This window comes from Salvia miltiorrhiza, unplaced genomic scaffold (assembly GCF_028751815.1).
Source record: "Salvia miltiorrhiza cultivar Shanhuang (shh) unplaced genomic scaffold, IMPLAD_Smil_shh original_scaffold_358, whole genome shotgun sequence".
In the NCBI taxonomy this organism is placed as follows: Eukaryota; Viridiplantae; Streptophyta; class Magnoliopsida; order Lamiales; family Lamiaceae; genus Salvia; species Salvia miltiorrhiza.
Genome location: NW_026651535.1, coordinates 474049 through 501440, shown reverse-complemented (window position 1 = coordinate 501440; position 27392 = coordinate 474049). Strand labels below are relative to the sequence as shown.

The following is a 27392-nucleotide window of genomic DNA, read 5'->3' as shown; positions in this document are numbered from 1 at the left end:
TTATTATTTAAAACTTAATTAACAAACAAATTAATCAATATAAACATGAATAATCAAATTAGTTCAGCAAGTGATACGGAGCCACCTTTGGGCCTCCTAATTTTTTAATTTTTTTTTTTAATTTTAGTAATGTTATTTTATTATATATACAGTATATATAAGTGCAAAAAGTAGGAGGATTTGTTGTTAAAAATTTCCACATAAAATTTATATGTATTTCAGATTTTTTTAATGGGAAAATTGCACCTAAATACACAAACTTTGCCAAAAATCCATATTTGACACGAAGTTAGGATTTTACATTTTAATACACCAACTTTCGTTGTTGTCCAAATTTGACACGACTTAATTCTTAAAAATTCAAAAAACAACTCATTTTTATAAATAATTATACAAAGACCCACTTATGTTATAATTTGGGACATTTAAACCAAAACAAGATATTTCTTTATGATGTTTTCTTTTAAACCATTTTAGGAGCGGATCAAAGATTAAAATAAAACATCATAAGGAAATATCTTGTTTTGGTTTAAATGTCCCAAATAATAACATAAGTGGGTCTTTGTATAATTATTTACAAAAATGGGTTGTTTTTTGAATTTTTAAGAATTAAGTCGTGTCAAATTTGGACAACAACTAAAGTTGGTGTATTAAAATGTAAAATCCTAACTTCGCGTTAAATATGGATTTTTGGCAAAGTTTGTGTATTTTCACGCAATTATCCCTTTTTTAATCTATATTTATATGTAATAATTTTATATTTCAAATATTATTTTTGAAAAAATTCACATATACTTCAATTTGAATTTTTTAAATAAATAAAGTAATCCACATCTCAATAAAGAACTTGACTCTGAAAAACATAAAATTTTAATTTTATATAAATTGTAATGATAACTATTGTTATTAAACAATTTAAATATTTTATAAACAATATTCAGATAAATACAGTAAAATTGTATTTAAATGTTAACCAGATATAATACTTAGGTGTTATATTTATACGTTCAATATTTACGTGACTTCAAATCACTTAGTTTTTATGAAAAATATGTACTGTAAAGATTTTCATAATGGCATAACATAGTTGAGTTATGATTTTTTTCTTTCTAAAGTATCATTTTTAATTTTTCTCCAATATGAAGAAAACCCTTTTTTTTCATAAATAATAGAAGAAACACATCATTAATGTTGAAGGGGATGAGTAAAAACATGTTCAAATTAAAATATGTCCTTTTAAAAAAATTGAAATAATCGTGCATAAAATTATTTTTTCTAAGACTAGCTCATTACTTAACTATGTTTTCTTATTAGTGAAGTTTAAATTGGCCAGTAGGAAAACAAATCATATTATTACAACTTTTAAAAATACTAATAAAAAATAAAGTAAGTGTTATATACCGAAAAATGAACTCCAACAAAATTAGAATAAAATATTTAGATTAATTTAAGTGTTATCCTAAAACATACTTATTTAATTACGTATATAATTTTAATTTTTTTCCTAAAAAATTAAATTTTATAAAATTTAATTGAATATAATTTTGAATATGTAAACATATATTTATCATTATCTGTGAAATATAAAAATTATTTGATAATGACGATTAATACAAATTTTACTATTAAATATTATTTTTTTAAAATCTAAAGATTTATAAAATGAACCAATATAAACACACAAAACTCAATATCTAATTATTTTTCTTTTGAAAAACACAAAAATCAAAAGTACATAAAAATATAGAAAAAACAATAAAATTTATAAATAACGATTTTACTACTGTTCTCATAACAAAAATGTACAGCGATACATGTTAACTATCCAAATGTATCTATATATATAAATATAATTTATCAAAATAAGTGATTATCCGTCTCAATGGAGACTCGAAAATTACATATCAAATATTTTTATTAACTAAAGTGCACGATTTTTAGGAAAGAAAAAAAAGATAAGAAAAAGAAAAGGGAAAAAAATTGGTTAAATGAAAAGAAAGAGAGTATTGATTTGATTTATATTGTAAACTTCACATTATACATTTTTTCAAAAGAGAATATGCATTCAAATAGCTATATTGAGCAATGAAGTTGAATTGTCGGTCACCCATCTAAAAAACATAATTTATGACCATTTTTATAATTTTGGTCCAAAATATCATTGACCCCGCAGATCCTACTCTACCCAGTCCAACCAAGTACATGTGATTCTCTCTCCCCCCGCTCTTGGCACAAATTAGTATAATTGTGTCAAATGTACCTAATGAATGACACAATTGGCACGAATTTACCCATTTGTATCAAATGTGTCATCATTCAATCTTCAGTCACATTTGACATAAATTGTGTCTAGTGTACTTAATGAATGACACAATTGGCCTGAATTTACCCATTTGTACCAACTGTACCATCATAGCATGCGTGCCCAACTCGAAGCCCAACCCACACGCAAACCGGAATTCAGTCCGCTCTAACTAAGAGCAAAATAGTCCTAAAACGTACAAAATGGTCAAAATTTTTGTTTTTCAGATGGGAGACCAAATATTGAGTTTCATTGCTCAATATGACCATCTCACAAGTTTACTCTTTTCAAAATTGACATTGAAATAAATTTGAAATTAATTTCAAATTAAAGTCTTGACTTTTTAATATATTATATTAGAATTAAAGGTTTCATCGTATATTATATTTTATATTTTTTTTCCTCTTTCTTATGTATCCATGAATTGCATATTTTTATATTTATTTTATTTTTGTTCATCTTTTTATTATTATTTTTTTTTCTTTCTAAACTCGTGAAATTCGCCCAATTTTAATATATTTGATATCATATCAAATTAAAGATTAAAGTTCACGACAAGAAATTTAATTTGATATATTTTATGTAGATAATGAATTTAAGATTTAAAAATTATATTTGTTTAAAGATTAAAACTTAAAAATATTCTCTTCCCTCTCTCCTTTTTTCTTTAATTAGTCCATTTCTCAATTTATTTATAATTATAATTTTTTGTTTAACTTATTTTGTAATTTTTTTTTACCTTTTCATAATGTCATTTTTTATTATTGCGAATTATTCTTTATTTTTTATTTCTTTTCCTATGTCCAACTGAAATATATTCAACTAAAACTTATATTTTTATTGTAATTGTAATTTGTTATATGATAATTGAGTTAGTATCTATTTTATATATATATATATATATATATATATATATATATATATTCGTTGTAGAATACAAATGTTAGTAATAATAAAATTGGTTAAAGAATGATCTAATTTAATTGAGTTAGTATCTATTGTGAATTTTTTTACAGAATATTTTATTTCTTATAATTTTGAAAAAGTGACTGCCTCATACTAATTTGTTAAATGCTTTACAGATTTTTAAACAATGTTTAATTTCCTATAATTCATAAGCTATTTGTGTCGCCTGTTTCCCAAGTTAATTTGTGCGAGTATGTTTTATTAATTTGTGCGACAATGTTTTAATTTGTGTCGCCTGTTTGCAGTAAAAATAAAAATACTAAAAAAAAAAAAAGCAAAAGAAAGACACAAAAACACCACCTTCATTGAAGTACTAAAGCTTTATAATTATTATTTATTATAAATTTTATTTATAAAATATATATAAAAAGGAAAGAAATAACGCATGAAAAAATATCATGAAAAAAAAAATAAAAACAAATTTGTGCGAGAATGTTTTAGTTTCAATAGTTTGTTAATTCATGTGATCGAAAAATAAAAGTTTGTTAATTCATATATTTTCTATAGTTTGTCAGCAGATTTAATTTCTCAAAAGATATGCGCTAATTTGATAGAAGCTTAAATGAATTTATATTTCCTAAAATTTACAATGTATAAATGGAATGAAATTATACAATGATATCACTTCCAAAAATATATAATAAGGGCAAATTAGTAATCTCATAATTTAATTAATAAAAAACCGGTTTTTAAAAAAAACCGATCCGATCCGGTTCAAAATTGGAGGGTATTACGTATATATATATTATGTACGAAAATCTTTTTCCTTAATTTATTTAGTACGCATAAAAATAATGACTATACATCTCGAAACAAGTTGTTAGAGCATTCATATTGGGGTTATATGATAGCCTACAAAATAGCTTATTTGATGAGCGGAGACCACATTGAGTAAATAGGCTGTATTGGGGTTACATGATAGCCTACAAATTTTTTTTAGTTTTGATTTGGAGTAATTGCACCTAAATACATTATATTTTAAGTAAAAATTTAAGTAGACATTTTTGCCTATTAACATATATAGTATTTTTAATCATATCAAATTGGCCCACAAAGGCAGGGTACAACACTGTTGAAGCGCACGCGTGGGTACCATCAGCATGATTGCCTGATTATTATTAACTCAGGAAATATAGCTAATATGTCCCTCCATTTTCATTTATTTGTACTTCTTCTCCATGCCTTTTCCTACTACACCCAATAAATCCAATTCAAAATACTGCCCTACTCCCCATGCCATTTCGTTCTCGAAAAGAAAAATATTGCCCCCTTCTGATGAATGTTTTTGAGATAGCTCGAGTCCAATCATATTTGTGGCAAATAATATTATAAGAGAAGTCACTAAAACGGCAGGGAAGTATGATGCATGTTTAATTGATCACGGAAATGAATTACATTGGAAAATTTAGAGGGTGTTTGGCTAAGCTTATTTTAAAGAGTTTATAAGTTCTTAGAGCTTATAAGATGTAGTTTCTTAAGAGCTTATAAGTTGTTAAAGTATTTAGATAATTGAGTTTATAAGTTAGAGAGATAATTTTTTTACCAGAGAGAGAAAAAAAATTAGAGTGAGAAAATCAAAGAGAAATGAACTTGAATAATATATGATGAAAATAATAGATTATAGTTAAACAATATTTATAAAATGATTATTACATATAAGATTATAAAAAAATAAGTTGAGGTAGATGAACTTATTTTTTGGGTAATTTATAAGCTCTTGGAGCTTATTTTTTGAGCCTATAAGTTGTTTTGCAGCTTATTTTGCCAAACACTTTGAAGGAGATTATAAGTTCCTAAACAACTTATAAACTGTTTTGAAGAACTTATAAGCTCAGTCAAACACCCTCAATATAACATAAGGACATTTATTTAAAAAAATTAATTTTAATAAATTAAAATATTCAATTATATATTTTATCAATACTATAAAGTAAACGCCTGCTATATATAGTATAATCGTATTGAGATTTATCTTGTAAATCATCGGAAAAGTTAGTTTATCAATTGAAGGATGTTCGGACCAAATTTGTTACCTTTTTCATATGTCATTTTATTTATTTATTCACAACACACAAATATGGAGTTGAAGTATGTACTTTACAAAATTAGACATTTATTCTATTCGTTCTTTAGTTTTTTTTTTATTTATTTATTCGTTGACAAAAATTATATCAAATTCATATTTCTTTTTCTAGTAAGTACTCTCACTAATTATAACCATTAATATTACCCTTTATTTATTAATATTGTCATTATTGGACCACTACCCAATCAAATTAATTAATTTAATATTACAATACAACACATTTAATTATAATTTTCAATATTATTTCTTATTTATCAATATTTTCATTTTGGATTCATTATATTGTGTCTTCCGTCTGTTTGGTAGCCAAGTTTAATTAGCATTGGGGTCCGAGGTTGAGGCAACGCTGTAATTTATTGTTCAAGCTTCGCAATGTGACTCAAAATTCGGGAGTTTATATTAACCATGATGCTACAATACATATAATAAAAAAAATTGATATTTATATGTTACCCTTTGAAATTCAGAAATTAGGGCGTATTTGAATCCTGGTTGCACCCTTCAATGTCGGACAAGGTTGTGCAAAGATGGCACAAGCTGTGCGAGAGATGTGTGCTTTTTTGCTCACACCCAAGAAGAGCTTTCGTCCTCTGTACGTCTCTACTGGATCCGGTGTGCCGTCTCCAAGATTTGTGGCCTCTACAACAAGCTTCATGGACATGGCTGCTGCCTTAAGCCTTTTGCCTGGTTCTTCAACATCGCAGTCTGTGATGTCTCCTTCTGCATTCAATCAAACCATGTCCCTTACCGCAAATGGAATGTCTCATTCATCTTCTGGAGCTTGGACTCAATCAAATGTCCCCAATCTCAATCTACCCGGTAGCAATCTGCAGTCTAGTCACCTGAGATCTTCCCTCAGTGCTCGCGATATTCAACCTGAGGATCTGAACACATGTTGCATGATTATGATTCCCAACAACTGATTTTAAAATGACATGGCTTATTTTTCATAGCGACTTCTGGTGTTTTTTCCTAATCAATTCCAACCGCAACAAAACATATTTTTTCTTCAAGAAATGTTGAACATTCTTTGTTGCAAGCTTCTTTTGATGTGTCACATCGTTATTCTAATCCCTAGTAATTGCTACCAAATGAGTGAAACTTTTATCTCTCCAACTAACCTAGCTGCCAAACAAGTCATATATCTTGCATTGGCTACCAAACGGCCCCTAAAATAATCAATTTAAAGTTACAGTATATAATTATTAAATTTAAAATGTAAAAGTTATATTTGTTTAAAGATTATAAGTCATTTTATTTTATTTTTTTTTATAAAAAGAAATATAAATAAATATTTACCCATAGTTTTCGACTCTATCTTAAATAATATTTTTGCCATTCATATAAAGATACATTGATATGTCATTTGGCTCATATTACTTTGTACTAAACATTTAAGTGATAAAATAATTTTTGAAATAAAAATAATCAAATTAGTTCAATAAAAAATAATTGTTGTCGTTGTTTATTTTTTTCTTTTGAAGCCCAAGTTGGAAGGTTGAAGCCTACTACATATTTTTCAAAGCTCGTATGATAAGTTCGGATCTCTCTTAAGTCTTAACCCTATTCTAAAATGTACTGAAGTCTTCTTCTCGCTTCAACTCCTAGAATTGAAGTTATCCTCTAGCTCCAGCCACTGTCACATCTTTGAGAGGAAACGGTAAAACCGGTAATTTTCAGTTTTTCTTCGCCATCAAAGATATTATTCCCTCTTTTCACACGTTCTCTTTGTTGGAAAATTATGATAATACTATCACAAGTTATAGGTGTGATAATATTTTTTCATACTGTATACTTCTATCATAATATTTTGTCACTCTTTTCACACGTTAATGGATATTGCTTACATGGTGAGTTTAGCCCTTCTAATTATGAGCTTTGGATTATTATTTTGTGGCAAACATGGACTATAATCTGCAAAATTGTGCACGGTGATCATGATCGAGCTGAAGAAGTATCTGAGATTAATTGCATAGCTCTGTGGGAGACGTACCAAGCTACCCAACCAACGAACTCTATGAGCGATCAGCTCGATTTTTTACTCTTGATGAGTAGAAGTGGAAGAAGCCCATAAAAACAGGTACCGAGTGGATGTGGACGCTTTAAATTGTTTAACCAATAACACATAATTATGGTGTTGGAGTCATTGTCATAAACCATGAAGGTCACATTATTGTTGCTGTCTCCAAACAGATTTCGCCATCATCTAATGTTCTTATGGCAGAGTTCATGACTGTTATTCATGGAATATTGGTGTGTGTTGAACACCACATTGCACAGATGGAGATTTTCTCGTATTATTTCCTGGTTGCGCGACTGATGGCTCATGCTGATGAAAAGGTGGAGTTTCTATCAGATGATGCGGCTGATATCCTGAAGATGGCTAGCTCATGCGAATTTGTTTGTTGGTGTTTATCATATGTATACATGTCAGCGAATATAGCAGCTCACTCTCTTGCACAGTTTGTTTGCGACTGTTACTCCGAGACCTCAATGTTGGACTTTGAATTTTCCTTGTTGGCTAAAGGATATTGTATCTGCTGATCTATTATAATGAATAAAATTTAACTAATATTTCATTTTCAGAAAAAAATTTACCATCAAAATTTATACAATTTAACTAATCTTTCTATATTTTTTCTCTATTCATATTATTTCGATACTATATTTTCCCACTAGAGATAACACGAGATAAAAAAAATTGGGACCACTGTAATGTGATAAAAATTTTCCACTTTTTATATTCTATTTTTTTTCCTCACAATAAACTTACAAGTTACAACCAAAGAAAACACAACATATTGAAAAGGATGGATAAGAAAAAATGTGAAAATATATTTTTGTTCTCATTTTTTTATCGTATGTTTACTAGATATGAAAAAAAATGAGAAAATGTTGAAAATATTTTTTTACACCACTATCCAAAGATAGAACTCCATCTGTCCCACTTATCTTGACACACTTTTCTTTACAGTTTGTTCCATTTAAAGTGACACTTTCCAAAAATAGTATGTAGTCCCTATCTTCTCTACGCACATTAAACAAATGGTCCCTACTCATTTTATACTCTTAACCCCTTATTCTTAATTTCTGTGACCGAAGTAAAAGTGTCAAGATGTGAAAATAAGATGTTCGAGAAATCATTGGTCCAACTAACAGACCCATAACAAGATCTATCGTACTCAGCTGAATAAAGCCTTAAGGTGCGTTTATTTTGGTTGTAAAATTTTCATTGAAAAATAATGGATGAGAAAATGTTATTTTTTGCTATTTTTTTATTATATGTTTACTAAAAATGAAAAGATGAAAAAATGTTGAAACATATTTTCACAATAAAGAGGAGAGAGAAGTAACATTAGAGAGAGAGAAAAAAAGGATAAATGTGAGAGAATAGAAGTTAGATAGCAAAAAAAAAATTAGAGAGGAAAGAAAAAGAACGGGTGATTTTTTGAAAAATTAAAGAATTATATTTTATTTATTTTAAAGATTGTATTATGATTTTAATTTGAGATGTATATTGAATATTTTTTTAGTAATAAAAGAATACATACAATATAAATCTATATCTACACAATATATAAAATTAGAGTTGCAACTGTCTTCTCTCTCTCTCTCTTTTTTTTTTTTTTTGTTTTGTCTAAAAAATGTTAAATTCATGAAAAAAAATATTCAATATGCATCTCATATTATTAAACTTCATAAGAAAATCTTTAATTTGGTGTAAAAAATCTATATATCACACAATTTTTAATGGTTTTGTACATCTTGAAATATATATGTGATACATATTATTTACACTTGCTTTTGATTTTTGATGAATTTATACAATTATACTTATTATAAAATATTAAATTTAATTGATATTTTAACTATTAAAAATAAAAGGTTGAAACATAATTTTAGATTTATATTCTTGATTGAGTAATTAGTAGTATTATTTTTTAAAATAATTCACATTTGTTCATATTTTAATTTTATTTAATATTTATAGTTATTTATTTAAAATATTATTCAATCTCGATGTTTACCGTGCATTGCACGGGCGAACGTACTAGTTGAAAATAAAAGGCAATTGAAAATTTACACAACATAAATACCCACAGTCACAACCTGTATTGGTTTAATGAAACACGTGACTGAGAGATGAGACCGCAATATCGTTTTTTTTTGTTTTTTGAATTAGAGACTGCAATATCAAATTAACATCTATTATATAATAGGATTAAGCCTTAACCTATGTGGCATATCTAAAATCTCACCATTTCAAAATTTACCATATATAATCTTCATCATTTATTAATTAATTAACTATTACATTCTATATAAAGATTCATTAATCATAATAAATATAATTAATAATATATATATAATATTAACATTACATATAATCTAAATTAATAAATTTTATTATTTATTTTTCTAGATAAAAATTAGATTTACATGTCTGATAAGAAAAAAAATTATAATCTATATACAATAAATTATTTTAATTGAATGTTAGTGATTAGATGTATATTTGTTATTAATTTTATATTTCTCAATAGCGTACATATTATATGTATGTGTTGCAATATATTATATTGTGTGTGTGTATATATATATATATATATATAATATTTATATTCTTAATTTTCAATAAAATTAATTTTGAATTAAGTTTGAATTGAGACATGCACGTATATGTAAATTATAAACGGGTCCGGTCATTGATTTACATGTTTGCATAATAAGGCACAAATTCTATAAACTGATTACTTTAAAACAAAATCTTATTATATGTCTATCAAAATAATTAAAATTTTATTTTTATTTTTTATAAAATAAATCCATACATTTTATTTATATAGGGAAGAAAAATATATTTTTCATTTCTGCAAACTTTATTTGCTTCTGTTCGTCCATTACTACTACTACTACAACAACAACAACAACAACAACAACAATAATAATAATATCTATTCTATAATAAGATTAGGCCTTAGCCTACGTGGCAGACCTCAAATTCTTTCTTTTCAATCTCAATCTGCAACGTGGCATTTGATCGAGAATCCAATTTATATATTTTTATTCTCACTTTTAAAACAAAAGTCAGGCCTCCCTCTTCCTCATGCCTCCATTTTCCTCACCCCATCGCCGTCGTCCCTGAATCAGGTCGGCGTCGTCTGCCCCTTCACTGTCTCTCTCTTCTCTCAATCATTTTCTCTCTCTAAAGTCGATTGCACACTCAAATTGAGCCCTAATTCCCCCCTTAAACTGCCCGCCTCTCTCTCCCTCTAAATTCAGGCGTCGCCGCCGTCCTAAGGGCGGCGTTGCTCCGCCTCATCTCTGACTCCCTCTTCCATTCCTTAATTAGTTCGATTCTGTTTCCACTTCTTAAACCCATGAGAATTCTCCATTCGAAGCAATTAATACAAGAGCCCTAAGATTTCTTTTTCCTATAATCCGTTGTCGTTCCTTCTTCTAAACTCCGGCGAAATTGTCATACCCCGACTTTTAATCCCTGATTAAGGTCTTAATTATTAATAATTAGGGTTCGGCATCCATTAATAATAAAACTGGTTTGATTTATCTGATGTGATTTAATCATTATATATGTGTTTTAATGTGCTTAGTTAAAGAAATTTTTATAAATGCAGTGCATAAGTTTTAATCGGTGAGTTAAGTGTATTTATATGAGCAAGTTATTATGATTTTTATTTGAGGAATATTATAATTGAGTGAGTGCACTAATATTAGTGCTATATTTATTTTAATTTGGTCACATGAATAATTATGCTATGACATTTCATTAATTGTGACTAGTTTTCCATGATTTAATTTGTGTGGCTTAACACATGGTTTATTTTCCACCACACAATACTACACTCTCACTTGATTATTATAATCAATTAGACATGTGTGTTTTAATCAAGTGGCTTAGTGAATAAGCTTGAGCATTTACTTGTTGGCTAAGTTTGGAAGCAAGTGGAGGATTTTAAACAAAACACTTTCTCTTTCTTCTCACTTCCTCCCTAACTCACGGCCTCACCCTTTTCTCTCTCTAATCTTCCTTTCCTCCATTAATCCTCCATGATCGAAGAACACCAAGCTTTTTAGATCATCTCTACACCATAGATCTCCATCAAATTCAAGCTTTAAACATCTATAGCCTTGAATCAAGAGCATACTTGAAGGAGTTTCAAGATTTGAGCCAAAGGTGATTTTTGTTTATTTCCAAATCCTTGAGTAAGTGATGAATCCTCTTAGATCTAGGCTTATTTGTGTTATATATGTGTATTTTTTGGATGATTGAAACAAGAAAACACCCCTCTCTTATTCTTTGTAATTTTCGAAAATTTGGGGTCTTTTACCTTCAATTTTTTTTATTTTCTTTTCTTAATTTGAGGTTATTTAAATACTATTGGGTTCCTAATTAGTCTTTTTCCTTGTGTAGAGAATAGATTTAAAAAGAGATATGAGAATTGAAATAGTTTAGTTTGAGTAAATTTGGGAAGTTTTGGATTTGAGGTTGATTGATGAATTGATGGATGATATATGCTATTGAGAGTGTTTATATGAGATTTGATGGATTGGATCGATGGTTGAAATTGATTAGTAATTTTTGATATGAGTTAGTTTGATGTAATTTGGGTAAAATTGATTCTATGGTTTAATTTACTAATTGATTGCTTATTTATGCTATTAAGTGTGCCAATTGGATTAATCTAAGGTTGGATTAATGATTTATGTATGTTTGTAGATTTTCAAAAAAATTAGTTTGTTAAAAAATTGGGACTTTGTGATCTATGTGTTAATTGATTAAATTGGCTAAGTTTAATTGTTATTAAGCATGATAGAAATGATAATTAGGGATCAATTTGGTTAATTGTCAAGAATGCCTAAAATTGGTTAAGTTTAGTTTGCTAATAATTGGGAACTTTTGATTAATGAGATAAATACTTGAATTGATGATGTTTATATGTTAGTTAGACTACTAGCAAGGAGAAAGCATGATTAATTTGGTTAATGATATTGATTTGTGAGAATTTCTCGAGTTTAGTTTGCGTGCATACATGAGATCTTGTATATAAGATGAGTTATGAGTCGAGCATGTATATATATGGCTATTTGATGATAAATTGAGCTTGTATATGCGATATGAGACGAAAAGGACCAACTCCTAATGACTTATGTGTTGGCCGAATGTAAGGGGAAAAAGGGGAAGTCAATGTTTGAATTTTCTTGAGTTATATGATCATGTATTTATGTTATTGTGATTTATATGAGCTTAATTTGAATTTTTGAGAATTTTTCATCGAAGAAGTCCGGAATTTAGGTATATTTGCTTTATGCTCAAGTTTGGGAGTTAATTTGAGAACCTTTTTAAAGGCTACTGACCTACTGTTTTCGACGCGATTTTGATATCCAAAAGCCATGAACATTTTATGGTAAGTATATTTGAGAGTGTTGAGCACACTGGTAAAATTTCAAGCCATTCCAACTTCGTTTGATATTTCTTTAAAATATAAAACCTAAACTGCACTTTACTACCGAGAATTTCAGAGAACAGGGTAAAGAGTCATTATTTTAAGTAGCTTACTGTGTGATATAGCTTTCCAAATTTTTATGGTATTAACCTTATTGTGTTAGCTAGATATCCACCAAATTTAAGACCAATTTGACAACGTTTACTATTTTTCAAAAATCCAAGTTTTCGATTGCTCAAAACTGCCGAATATGGTAGATCGTGGTAAAAACGACATATCTCCCAAACCACTTGGAGTTTTTGACTCTACTTTTTTTTATATGAAACTAGACTCGAATATCTTTCTTTTGGTATGAGTCTCGAGTCCAGGAGATGTCGGAGTCAGAACAGGTTAATTTTTGAAGTTGAGTCAGTGTAAAAACAGAGCATGTTTTGATGGTGTTTGATTGTGATTCTTATGTGCCTTATATGTGATTGTGTTGCCTATGTGTTTGAATGAGATTAGACGAGCCTTATATGAGAGATAAATCGAGACTTAGTACCATGATTTTCTTGAAACCTATCCTTGAACTTAAGGATTTGAGATGAGTGGAGAGTTTATATAGAGTTGAGTAAGGAGATAGAATATGAGATAGAGCATGAGTTAAGGCTTTATGAGTATGGATTTTTAAAAGGATTAAAATGTTTTAAATCAATTCCATTTTAATGGAGTTTAAAATGCTTATTTAAGTCATTTATAAATGAATAATGGAATTTCGTATTTATTTACATGGAAATGAAATGTATAGAATGTTATAAGATGGTGAATGTTATAAGATGGTGCATGATTATTATCTCTTATGTGAACATGTGAATTTCTAAATGATATTAAGTTTAAGGATGTTGAATTCTTTTATTTTGTTTGTTATGTGGTTACGTGATATTATGTGGTTAGTCGATGTTATGTTGGTTTTTGATTGTTTTAATCGAAATGAATTATGGATGCTAGAGCCCTAAAACACTAAAAGATACCCTAGGCACGTAGAATTAGACTTTGTCTTGTGACATTTTTTTTTTCTTCACGAACTTACCGACTCTTCATCAATAAAGGTCCGGGCGACAGGAAGTGAAGCCGAAGAAGAAGCGACTCCACGCTAGCTTAAGAACGTTTGAGGTGGGCATTATTTTATTATTACGTATATAGAGATCCCCTGCGTGAAGTAGGCCTCGTATGCGAATATATATGCATGATATGTTTTAACTGTTAATTTCAGTTTATTATTATGCCCAAATGATAAATGACTCTTATGAAATGAAAATGAAAATGTTTATGAAATGAAATGAAATGAAATGAATGTTATGAAATGATTGACTGCCAAAAATGTTTATGTTTTTATATGTATCCTATCTGTGTTGGTTCGCCAACTTTAAAGGAAATCCAATTGGGATCCTATGCTAGACAAAGGTCGCTAGCTAGGGTTAACGTGTACACTCATGGAGACCGCGAGTCGCTTGCGACCGGTCTTGGCGTCCGTGGTAAGGAGGCCTCCTTCCCGGCGCGTGACAGAAAGGAACAGATATGGATCATATGAAGGAAAATGGGTCGGCCGGCCAATCTTATGAAAATGAAAGAAATGTTTTAGTAAGCGCAGGACTTTCAAGAAAACCCCTGTGTGTTACTGTTATGGCAGTTCAATTTATATATGTATGCATGTTTGTTTTTCGGCTTATGCCACTGAGTATTTTTATACTCAGCCCTGCATGTATTTTTAAATGTGCAGGTTGAGCAGGCGATGGAATGGTTTGGTGTTGAGCGGGAATTCTTTTGAAGGATATGTAATGAAACCTTGAGTATGCATCTCCATATGCATAATTCACACGTTTTTCCGCTGCAAACACTCTGATATCGTTATCGTTCTGTTGAACTTAGTACTCTTTTGTTTTGAATGACTTTCTCTTGGGTCTAGTCGTATAATATGACCGTTTGTAAAATACCCAAGCAGTTGTATATATATATATTACTAGTTTGTTGATTAAATATTATCTCCTTGGAATTCGTGTCTAATTCCCTTATTTTCCGCTTCTTATATTACCCCAAGTCATAAACCCATTTAAACTGTCCTTGGGATAAGTGGGCTGTGACAGAATGGTATCAGAGCGGTTCGTTCGCTCTGGCCCTAGAAACCTTATTCTAAAGAGTCGAGTCTAGTTTGATTCTTTAGACTTACATGGGTTCATATGGCACCACTCAACACTCCATTGCATCGTGCTCAATCAAGGAAAGAAGGTAACTGCAGTTTCAACGTTTTAAAGATGTTAATGTTCTAAAATGCTTCATGAATATGTTTATGTGAAGAGCATGTTATGATGAAATGTTGAATGTTTTGCCTTTCATGGCATATTTTCGCAGTCTATGATGTTATGATCAGACGAATGATAGAAAAATTGACATATGTTTTCCCGGAGAACATAGATTGCTATAAGTTGCATGATCACAATTTCAAAAGAACATAGACTACTAGATTAGTAGGATATCTCTACAATCTAGATTCTTAAGGTGATAATGTAGAAGAATGAAAGAGAACTTAGAGCATTTCAGCTCCCTCAAGAAAACAATGATTCTTTTGAACTACAAAGAGGAATGAAAAGATATGTACGAGGTAAAGGAAAAACACAGAATGACGATACACGACGAATTCAGGGTAAACGTTGCATCAAAGGTTGAACCATAGTCTCTACGTTCAAATGTTCAAGTGCGATGGAATATCAAATCGACTTTTGCTACAGAATAGATTTTAAGAATAGTGTGTTTTGCCTGTGTACGTATGTCTGTGTGTATATGTCTTAAGAGAGGTTTGGGGTTTGAGATCAATAGGATAGGGAACCTTAAGATAAGTTTAGTTGTCATGATGAACTTATGCTTTGTTATGTATAGTATGTTCATGGCTCTTCAAGTTCGGGACGATGTTTCCCGTGTGACTGGGAGGTGATGATGTTGGACCTGGCCAGTCCACATGATCCAAATCTCAGTAGACGTCTTTTGGGTTGAAAACCCATGTGTTTCAACTTTCGGTTGAAAAGCCAGATGGGTTCATACTCGAGGTCATTTTGTTCGACCTAGTAGTTAATCATTTCATACCCTCTGGTCATTCTTTTGATTCTCTTGAACAATTTCTACAACACCTTGCTTGTTGATGTGATGATTTTGAGCCTTTCAACTTTCGAGTTGTTATAGTAGATTTCCTTGATCGATAAAACTAAGAAGTATTAGTATACTGACCTAGTATATTCCCCAAACTGTAGCTTTGTGTAGTTGACTAGTATGACCCTTATAGATTATTCTCGTTACCGTTGTACTACGCATCAGAAATTACCGATGATCGTCGTTGTCTTTGAAGCACAGGATGCCTCCCAGAAGAGCCCCAAGAAACAACATGGGCGCAGCAAATGAACCCCCACGAAGGGTTGAAGAACTTTTTCTTAAACAGAGCCCGCCAACATTCAACGGGATCGGCAATCCGACTGATGCCGAAATCTGGATTAGAGCGATGGAAAGGATTTTCGACTTTCTTCACTGTACTAATCAAGAGCGACTCTCTTGTGTTGCATTCCAACTAACTGGGTCGGCAGATTTTTGGTGGGAAACCAAGAAGAGGGCAATGACCCCTGAACAATTGGAAAACCTGACTTGGGAAGACTTCAAGACGGAGATCTACGATAAATACATCCCCAAGAGTTACAGAAAGAAGAAAGAGACAGAGTTTTTCAATCTGAAACAAAATAAGATGTCCGTGACGGAATACGATCGCGCTTTCTGCGACATGTCTCGCTATGCCCCTCATCTAATCGATACTGATGAAAAGATGGCCGAGAAGTTTCGTTCAGGCCTTAGGCACGAGATCAAGATGGCACTTGCTAGTCATGGTAATCTCACCCACTCTGAGGCACTTAGCAGAGCCCTGGATGTTGAAGCGGCCATGCCTGAAGACCGCCCAAACCAGACTCAAGCTCCGGGGAACAATGATCGTGGAAAGAGAAAGTGGGAAGGCAACAACAACAATAACAGAGATTATTACAACGACCAAGACAACAAGAGGCCATGGCAAGGGAACATGATGCCACAAGGGCAATGGCAAGAACGACCAGCTAACCCAGGACCAGCTGGAAACAATCGGGGCCAGCTCAGGGCACCTCTGTGCCCAAAATGCTCCAAGTCGCATCACGGCGTATGCTTGGCTGGCAGCAACACTTGTTTTAAGTGTGGTCAGAAGGGCCATTTTGCCAGAGACTGCCAAGAAAAACTACAAGGAAGAATGAGAGGGCCAAATCAGTCGGGCCAAGCACAACCACTTAGGGCTATCCAAGGCCAACAGCTACTCTACCCACCACCACAGCAGTATCGACCTGCGGCACGTCCACCGCATATCCCACAAGCAAGAGCTTATGCCCTGCACAAGAATAAGCAAGGAAACAACCAAGGGAATTTAGCAGGAAAGGCGACGTGGGAACCCGAGTCTAGCATGAATGAGTACCCAGAATTATTTCCTGAGGTACAAATTTCGGGACGAAATTTCTTTTAAGGGGGATAGTATGTCATACCCCGACTTTTAATCCCTGATTAAGGTCTTAATTATTAATAATTAGGGTTCGGCATCCATTAATAATAAAACTGGTTTGATTTATCTGATGTGATTTAATCATTATATATGTGTTTTAATGTGCTTAGTTAAAGAAATTTTTATAAATGCAGTGCATAAGTTTTAATCGGTGAGTTAAGTGTATTTATATGAGCAAGTTATTATGATTTTTATTTGAGGAATATTATAATTGAGTGAGTGCACTAATATTAGTGCTATATTTATTTTAATTTGGTCACATGAATAATTATGCTATGACATTTCATTAATTGTGACTAGTTTTCCATGATTTAATTTGTGTGGCTTAACACATGGTTTATTTTCCACCACACAATACTACACTCTCACTTGATTATTATAATCAATTAGACATGTGTGTTTTAATCAAGTGGCTTAGTGAATAAGCTTGAGCATTTACTTGTTGGCTAAGTTTGGAAGCAAGTGGAGGATTTTAAACAAAACACTTTCTCTTTCTTCTCACTTCCTCCCTAACTCACGGCCTCACCCTTTTCTCTCTCTAATCTTCCTTTCCTCCATTAATCCTCCATGATCGAAGAACACCAAGCTTTTTAGATCATCTCTACACCATAGATCTCCATCAAATTCAAGCTTTAAACATCTATAGCCTTGAATCAAGAGCATACTTGAAGGAGTTTCAAGATTTGAGCCAAAGGTGATTTTTGTTTATTTCCAAATCCTTGAGTAAGTGATGAATCCTCTTAGATCTAGGCTTATTTGTGTTATATATGTGTATTTTTTGGATGATTGAAACAAGAAAACACCCCTCTCTTATTCTTTGTAATTTTCGAAAATTTGGGGTCTTTTACCTTCAATTTTTTTTATTTTCTTTTCTTAATTTGAGGTTATTTAAATACTATTGGGTTCCTAATTAGTCTTTTTCCTTGTGTAGAGAATAGATTTAAAAAGAGATATGAGAATTGAAATAGTTTAGTTTGAGTAAATTTGGGAAGTTTTGGATTTGAGGTTGATTGATGAATTGATGGATGATATATGCTATTGAGAGTGTTTATATGAGATTTGATGGATTGGATCGATGGTTGAAATTGATTAGTAATTTTTGATATGAGTTAGTTTGATGTAATTTGGGTAAAATTGATTCTATGGTTTAATTTACTAATTGATTGCTTATTTATGCTATTAAGTGTGCCAATTGGATTAATCTAAGGTTGGATTAATGATTTATGTATGTTTGTAGATTTTCAAAAAAGTTAGTTTGTTAAAAAATTGGGACTTTGTGATCTATGTGTTAATTGATTAAATTGGCTAAGTTTAATTGTTATTAAGCATGATAGAAATGATAATTAGGGATCAATTTGGTTAATTGTCAAGAATGCCTAAAATTGGTTAAGTTTAGTTTGCTAATAATTGGGAACTTTTGATTAATGAGATAAATACTTGAATTGATGATGTTTATATGTTAGTTAGACTACTAGCAAGGAGAAAGCATGATTAATTTGGTTAATGATATTGATTTGTGAGAATTTCTCGAGTTTAGTTTGCGTGCATACATGAGATCTTGTATATAAGATGAGTTATGAGTCGAGCATGTATATATATGGCTATTTGATGATAAATTGAGCTTGTATATGCGATATGAGACGAAAAGGACCAACTCCTAATGACTTATGTGTTGGCCGAATGTAAGGGGAAAAAGGGGAAGTCAATGTTTGAATTTTCTTGAGTTATATGATCATGTATTTATGTTATTGTGATTTATATGAGCTTAATTTGAATTTTTGAGAATTTTTCATCGAAGAAGTCCGGAATTTAGGTATATTTGCTTTATGCTCAAGTTTGGGAGTTAATTTGAGAACCTTTTTAAAGGCTACTGACCTACTGTTTTCGACGCGATTTTGATATCCAAAAGCCATGAACATTTTATGGTAAGTATATTTGAGAGTGTTGAGCACACTGGTAAAATTTCAAGCCATTCCAACTTCGTTTGATATTTCTTTAAAATATAAAACCTAAACTGCACTTTACTACCGAGAATTTCAGAGAACAGGGTAAAGAGTCATTATTTTAAGTAGCTTACTGTGTGATATAGCTTTCCAAATTTTTATGGTATTAACCTTATTGTGTTAGCTAGATATCCACCAAATTTAAGACCAATTTGACAACGTTTACTATTTTTCAAAAATCCAAGTTTTCGATTGCTCAAAACTGCCGAATATGGTAGATCGTGGTAAAAACGACATATCTCCCAAACCACTTGGAGTTTTTGACTCTACTTTTTTTTATATGAAACTAGACTCGAATATCTTTCTTTTGGTATGAGTCTCGAGTCCAGGAGATGTCGGAGTCAGAACAGGTTAATTTTTGAAGTTGAGTCAGTGTAAAAACAGAGCATGTTTTGATGGTGTTTGATTGTGATTCTTATGTGCCTTATATGTGATTGTGTTGCCTATGTGTTTGAATGAGATTAGACGAGCCTTATATGAGAGATAAATCGAGACTTAGTACCATGATTTTCTTGAAACCTATCCTTGAACTTAAGGATTTGAGATGAGTGGAGAGTTTATATAGAGTTGAGTAAGGAGATAGAATATGAGATAGAGCATGAGTTAAGGCTTTATGAGTATGGATTTTTAAAAGGATTAAAATGTTTTAAATCAATTCCATTTTAATGGAGTTTAAAATGCTTATTTAAGTCATTTATAAATGAATAATGGAATTTCGTATTTATTTACATGGAAATGAAATGTATAGAATGTTATAAGATGGTGAATGTTATAAGATGGTGCATGATTATTATCTCTTATGTGAACATGTGAATTTCTAAATGATATTAAGTTTAAGGATGTTGAATTCTTTTATTTTGTTTGTTATGTGGTTACGTGATATTATGTGGTTAGTCGATGTTATGTTGGTTTTTGATTGTTTTAATCGAAATGAATTATGGATGCTAGAGCCCTAAAACACTAAAAGATACCCTAGGCACGTAGAATTAGACTTTGTCTTGTGACATTTTTTTTTTCTTCACGAACTTACCGACTCTTCATCAATAAAGGTCCGGGCGACAGGAAGTGAAGCCGAAGAAGAAGCGACTCCACGCTAGCTTAAGAACGTTTGAGGTGGGCATTATTTTATTATTACGTATATAGAGATCCCCTGCGTGAAGTAGGCCTCGTATGCGAATATATATGCATGATATGTTTTAACTGTTAATTTCAGTTTATTATTATGCCCAAATGATAAATGACTCTTATGAAATGAAAATGAAAATGTTTATGAAATGAAATGAAATGAAATGAAATGTTTATGAAATGATTGACTGCCAAAAATGTTTATGTTTTTATATGTATCCTATCTGTGTTGGTTCGCCAACTTTAAAGGAAATCCAATTGGGATCCTATGCTAGACAAAGGTCGCTAGCTAGGGTTAACGTGTACACTCATGGAGACCGCGAGTCGCTTGCGACCGGTCTTGGCGTCCGTGGTAAGGAGGCCTCCTTCCCGGCGCGTGACAGAAAGGAACAGATATGGATCATATGAAGGAAAATGGGTCGGCCGGCCAATCTTATGAAAATGAAAGAAATGTTTTAGTAAGCGCAGGACTTTCAAGAAAACCCCTGTGTGTTACTGTTATGGCAGTTCAATTTATATATGTATGCATGTTTGTTTTTCGGCTTATGCCACTGAGTATTTTTATACTCAGCCCTGCATGTATTTTTAAATGTGCAGGTTGAGCAGGCGATGGAATGGTTTGGTGTTGAGCGGGAATTCTTTTGAAGGATATGTAATGAAACCTTGAGTATGCATCTCCATATGCATAATTCACACGTTTTTCCGCTGCAAACACTCTGATATCGTTATCGTTCTGTTGAACTTAGTACTCTTTTGTTTTGAATGACTTTCTCTTGGGTCTAGTCGTATAATATGACCGTTTGTAAAATACCCAAGCAGTTGTATATATATATATTACTAGTTTGTTGATTAAATATTATCTCCTTGGAATTCGTGTCTAATTCCCTTATTTTCCGCTTCTTATATTACCCCAAGTCATAAACCCATTTAAACTGTCCTTGGGATAAGTGGGCTGTGACAGAAATAGTCGCCGCTGAGCTTGCGGTTCGTCCGCTACCGAGTCACCGCTGAGTTGAGCTGCCAGAGCAGAGCTACCAGAGCAGAGATGCTAGAGCCAGAGCTAGCCAGAGCAGAGATGCCTGAGCCAGAGCTAACCAGAGCAGAGATGCCAGAGCAAAGCTTCCAGAGCAGAGCTGCCAGAGCCAGAGCTAACCAGAGCAGAGCTTCCAGAGGGCCAGAGCCAAGTTGCCAGAGCAGAGATGCCAGAGCTAAGTCATTAAAGTCAGAGCCAGAGCCAAGTCGCCAGATCCAGAGTTAGAGCCAAGTCGCCAGAGTCAGAGCCAGAGCCAAATCGCCAGATCCAGAGTCAGAGCTAAGCTATTGGAGCCCGAGCGCGGAGCCACACGCCAGAGACAATTCGCCAGAAGCCGGAGCTATTTAGCAGAGCGGAGCCAAAGAGTAAAACTCTGCCCCAAGGAAGGAAATCCAGAGCTACTAGACAGAGCGAGATAATGAGGACAGAATCTAGCTCTGTAATTAGGGGACAACGACCGACAAGTTATGTCATATCCCAGTTTTTAATCACTGATTAAAGACTTAATAATTAGGGTTCGGCATCCATTAATAATAAAACTGATTTGATTTATCTGATATGATTTAATTGTTATATATGTGTTTTGATGTGCTAAATTCTTATTATTATTTGAATCCGTTTGAGATTTAAAGGATTATTGAGTAGTCAATAATTATTATTTCGGATTATAACTGACTTAGCAGAGTCATGTTATTTAATTTATATACGATAGAAATAGTATTTCTATTATTTACTTGAAGTCGTAATTAATTTTCGACTTATAAAACGAGTTATAAAATATGTAATTTATAGAGAGTTATAACGAAGCTTCGTTATATGAGAACCCGAAATTAGTATTACAAATACAGAATAAGGATTTTTCACATTCATCTAGCACCTACACATTTCCACATCCATCTTACTCTTAAATAAATTGATGGTGTTGGAAACACTCATCATATGCCAACCATCCCACTAAACACTCATCATATGCCAACCATCCCACTAAACACTCATCATTCCACTAAACACTCATTATTCCACACACTCATCATTCCACTAAACACTCTTTACACCTTCTTTTGCCAGCCATCTTCTACACCTTTAACATCTCAACATGCAATTAGCTTTTATTTAATCAAAATCTTATCATCAATCCTCTGCCATTTCAATTAGACAAAAGCCAAGTTTTAAAAGCTAAATTTTCCTTCTATTAGTTCATCCGCTCTTTCCTTCTCTTTTCAACACACCCAACAAAGTTTAAAGTGCAGAGGTAAGTGTTCCAACCAATTCTCTTCTTCTTCCTTGGGGATACAACCCTCCATTTTAACTATGTTTATGTTTCCAAATTCCAGTAATCAAGCAGATTCAGATCCAAATTCATTGTTAAATTGTTGATTCGCAGATCCAACTTTGTGAGTTCAGAAAATTATCAAGGTTACCTCCTACTTTACTTTCTCCATACATTCATTTGTTAAATTACAAAACTATGATTCAAATGAAAACAGATCGAACACACGCATCCATTACCACTTCTTTTAGACTATTATTGTTTCAATTACATCAGCTTATCACCATCAGGGAACCACCAACAGAATAATACACACGCACACATTTTACTATATTTCTATCTATTACAAGTACAGATCAGTTTTTGTAAATATAAATGAATGAAAATGAACAGAATTGAAACCCTAAGTGCTCTATGTGTGTTTTGTGCGTGTGACTGGAATTTGGGGGGGTGAGAGCAGCCGGCGGCTGCTCGCGGCCGGAGGCGGCGCGGCGGCAGCCGCCGCTTTTTTCCTTTGTCTATCTGAAACGAGAGAGAGATGGTTAGGGCTGCTGTAAAAAAAAAAAAAAAGAGAGAAGAGAAGGTAGAACAGGGGAGGGAGAGAGAGAGATAGGAGGGAGAACTTATCTTCTCCGGTGACGACGATGCGGCGGCATCGGCAGCGGCGACACGGCAGCGGGAGCACCGAGCTGTTCCTGGTCGGCCGGAAAAGAGAAAAAGAGGGGGAGCTCAGATCTGGAGCCTACCTTCCCGGCGAGGCAAGGCTCGGCCTCCACCGCGATTCCAGCAAGACGAACGACGGGAGCGGCGACGCTCGGCTCTTCCCCGTGAGTCCGGCGGTGGTTGTGGGCGGCGAAGATGGATGCGACGGTGGGGGTAGCCTCTGCTGCCCTATTCCGAGCAAGGAGCCGTGGCTCTGTTTTTCCGGCGAGATAGAGAGAGAAGAGGAGAGACCGAGAGTATGAGAGGGGGAGGGGAGATGCACGGCGAGGCGGCGCGCCGGAGGCGGCGCCGCACTCGACCGAGCAGAGAGAGAGTCGGGAGAGCCGAGAGGGAGAGTGAGAGTGGCTGTGTGTGTGCGTGTGTTATGTGTTTGTGTGTGTGGTGTATGTATGTATGATTAGGGTTAGGCTTGGGCTCAAAGCCCTTCTTGCTAGCTTGGGCCGAAAATTTTAAATAAGGGAATGGGCCGATTTTTATTTAATAAAATGTACTTGGCCCATTTTTATTTTAAATTATGTTGGGTATTTATTTAAATTGATTGAGGCTCATTTTAATTAAGTTTTGAACTGTTAATTGATTAATAAAGCCTACGAATTTTTGGCCTTATTTATTTTAAAATGTTTGAATTTTCACTAAATTAATTTAGTGAATTTAAATCTCTTGATTTAATTTTTAATATTTAAGGTTGGAACTATTTATTTTAAATGATGTCCGTTCTTTTATTTAATTTATTGTTGAACTTTAAAAAAAAAAATTGGGATTAAACCCTCATTTTTATAATATTTCAAAGCTTTTCGAGTATGGATTTTTAAATGGTTAAAATGTTTTATTTCATCTCAATGGATTTTAAAATGTTTTATTATTTATAAATGAATAATGGAATTTCTTATTTATTTACATGATAAAAAAAATGTGGAATTGTGTTATAGAATGATTAAGTATATGATTTACTTTATCAAATGAGCTTGAGATTTAATTGAGATATTAAATTACTAAGCATGTGTTTATAAATGATTTATTTATTTAAGTGATGAAAATGTGCGAAGTATGAGAAAGCATGATTTATAATGATTAAATTTTCAGGGTGATAAAATATGGCTTGTTCTTAATTGATGGAGTACTTGACTAAATGACGGGTGTAGAGGGAGGTTATGGATTATGTACATGTTGATGTTCGAATAAATGGGTTCGAACCTATATGATAGTTACATGATAATTGGTTACATTTTATTGATTGAATGAAACGAGATTAATATGGATGCTAGAACCCTAAAACATTAAAAGATACCTTAGGCACGTAGAATTAGACTTTGTCTTATGACAATTTCTTCACGAACTTATCGACTCTTCATCAATGAAGGTCCGGGCGACAGAAAGTGAAGCAGAAGAAGAAACGACTCCACGCCAGCTTTAAGAACAATTGAGGTGGGCATTATTTTATTATTACGTATATAGAGATCCCCTGCGTGACGTAGGCCTCATATGCGAATATATATGCATGATATGTTTTGACTATTTATTCAGTTCTTATAAAATGCTTATATGTTCAATGCCCTTTATGAAAATGAAAATGCTATGAAAATGAAATGTTTATGAAATGATTGACTGCCAAAATGTTTATGTTTTTATATGTATCCTATCTGTGTTGGTTCGCCAACTTTAAAGGAAATCCAATTGGGATCCTATGCTAGACAAAGGTCGCTAGCTAGGGTTAACGTGTACACTCATGGAGACCGCGAGTCGCTTGCGACCGGTCTTGGCGTCCGTGGTAAGGAGGCCTCCTTCCCGGCGCGTGACAGAAAGGACAGATATGGATCATATAGACTGAAAATGGGATGCATCCACCTTTATGAAAATGAATGAAATGTTTTAGTAAGCGCAGGTCATTTATGAAAACCCCTGTGTGTTACTATTATGACAGTTCAATTTATATATGTATGCATGTTGTATTTTCGGCTTATGTCACTGAGTATTTTTATACTCAGCCCTGCATGTATTTCTAAATGTGCAGGTTGAGCAGGCGATGGAATGGATCGGTGTTGAGCGGATTTCCCTTTTGATGTTTATGTAATGAAACCTTGAGTATGCATCTCCATATGCATAACTCACACGTTTTTCCGCTGCAAACACTCTGAATTTGTTATCGTATTGTGGAACTTATTACTTCTTCATTTTGTTTAACTTTCATTTGGGGTTTAGTCGTTATGGCTGACTCATTTGTTAATTACCCAAGTGGTTATATCTATATATATACCACTAGTTTGTGGTTATTAATGTTGGTTATTTAGTAAATCCCTTTTAAATTTCCATTTCTTATTGTTCACCCAAGTCATAACCCCGGTTAACCCGTCATTGGGATAGTGGGCTGTGACAGAGTGGTATCAGAGCAGTTCGTTTGCTCTGGCCCTAGAAACCATTTTCTAAAAAGTCATGTCTAGTTTGATTCACTAGACATATGTGGGATCATACGACACCGCTCAACACTCCATTGCATCGTGCTCAATCAAGGAAAAAGGTAACTGCAGTTACAATGTTTTAAAGATGTTATTGTTCTAAACTGTTTCATGAAAATGTTTATGTAAAGAGCATGCTATGATGAAATGTTGAATGTTTTGCCTTTCATTGAAATGTTGAATGTTTTGCCTTTCATGGCATATCATTGCAGTTATGATGTTATGATAAGAGAAGAATGATAGAGAATTGACACATGCTTTCCCCAAAAAAAACATAGATTGCTATAAGTTGCATGATCACTATTCTAAAAGAACATAGACTGCTGGATTAGTAAGATATCTCTACAATCTAGATTCTTAAAGTGATGATGTAGAAGAATGAAAGAGAACTTAGAGCATTTCAGCTCCCACAAGAAAACAATGGTTCTTTTGAACTACAAAGAGGAATGAAAAGACATGTACACGTTGAAGGAAAAACACGGGATGATGATACAAGACGAATTCAAGGCAAACGCTGCATCAAGGGTTTGAGCATAGTCTCTACGTTCAAATGTTCACACGCGATGGAACACCGAATCGACTTTTAGTACACGATAGATTTTAAGAACAGTATGCTTTGCCTATATATATGTATATATATTTGTGTACATGTTATACGTGGGGGTTTGGGTTCAATAGGACATAGAACTTTAAATTAAGCTTTTGGTTTGCCAGTACGAACTTGAGTTTTATTATTATGAATAGTTGTCCACGGCTTTTTAAGTTTGGAATGATGTTTTCCGTGTGATTGGGAGGTGATGATGATTGGACCTAGCCAGTCCACATGATCCAAATATCAGTAGACGTATTTTGGGTTGAAAACCCATGTGTTTCAACTTTCGGTTGAAAAGCCAGATGAGTTTTTACTCTAGATCATTTTGTTCGACCTAGTAGTTACTCCTTTCTACCATCTGGTTATTCGTTTGAATTTCTCAACAAATTTTTCTGCACCACTTTGTTTTGATATCGTTCAAGAATTGAGCCTTACAATTGTTTAGTTGTCCTAGTACCCTCTTGTGATCAATAAGGATTTAGATGTTTTGTTACGATGCTTTCATGATTAAATCAAGAGGAATATGTTATGAATTGAGGTAAGGAATATACTGAGGATCTTTTATTTTTGAAGCACAGAATGCCTCCCAGAAGAGCCCCAAGAAACAATGTGGGAACCGCAAACGAACCTCCACGAAGGGTTGAGGAACTTTTTCTTAAACAGAGCCCGCCAACATTCAACGGGACCGGCAACCCGACTGATGCCGAAATCTGGATTAGAGCAATGGAAAGGATTTTCGACTTTCTCTACTGTTCTGACCAAGAGAGACTCTCTTGTGT

General features: G+C 32.8%; 2 long non-coding RNA genes across 4 annotated transcripts; both read left to right on the top strand.

Annotated features, from left to right (window-relative positions):
• Positions 1–11061: 11061 nt before the first annotated feature.
• LOC131004267 (uncharacterized) lies at positions 11062–21401 on the top strand. Of its 2 annotated transcripts, none has more exons than XR_009094952.1 (4): positions 11062–11579; positions 13909–13972; positions 20467–20530; positions 21140–21401. It is a non-coding gene; the product is annotated as an uncharacterized LOC131004267 (long non-coding RNA). The 2 variants fall into 2 exon arrangements; XR_009094951.1 differs by having other exon boundaries at positions 20792–21401.
• Positions 21402–22730: 1329 nt separating this feature from the next.
• Positions 22731–27333, top strand: LOC131004266 (uncharacterized). Of its 2 annotated transcripts, none has more exons than XR_009094950.1 (4): positions 22731–22827; positions 22910–22991; positions 24929–24993; positions 27192–27333. It is a non-coding gene; the product is annotated as an uncharacterized LOC131004266 (long non-coding RNA). The 2 variants fall into 2 exon arrangements; XR_009094949.1 differs by lacking the exon at positions 27192–27333 and adding an exon at positions 25580–25766.
• Positions 27334–27392: the final 59 nt, after the last annotated feature.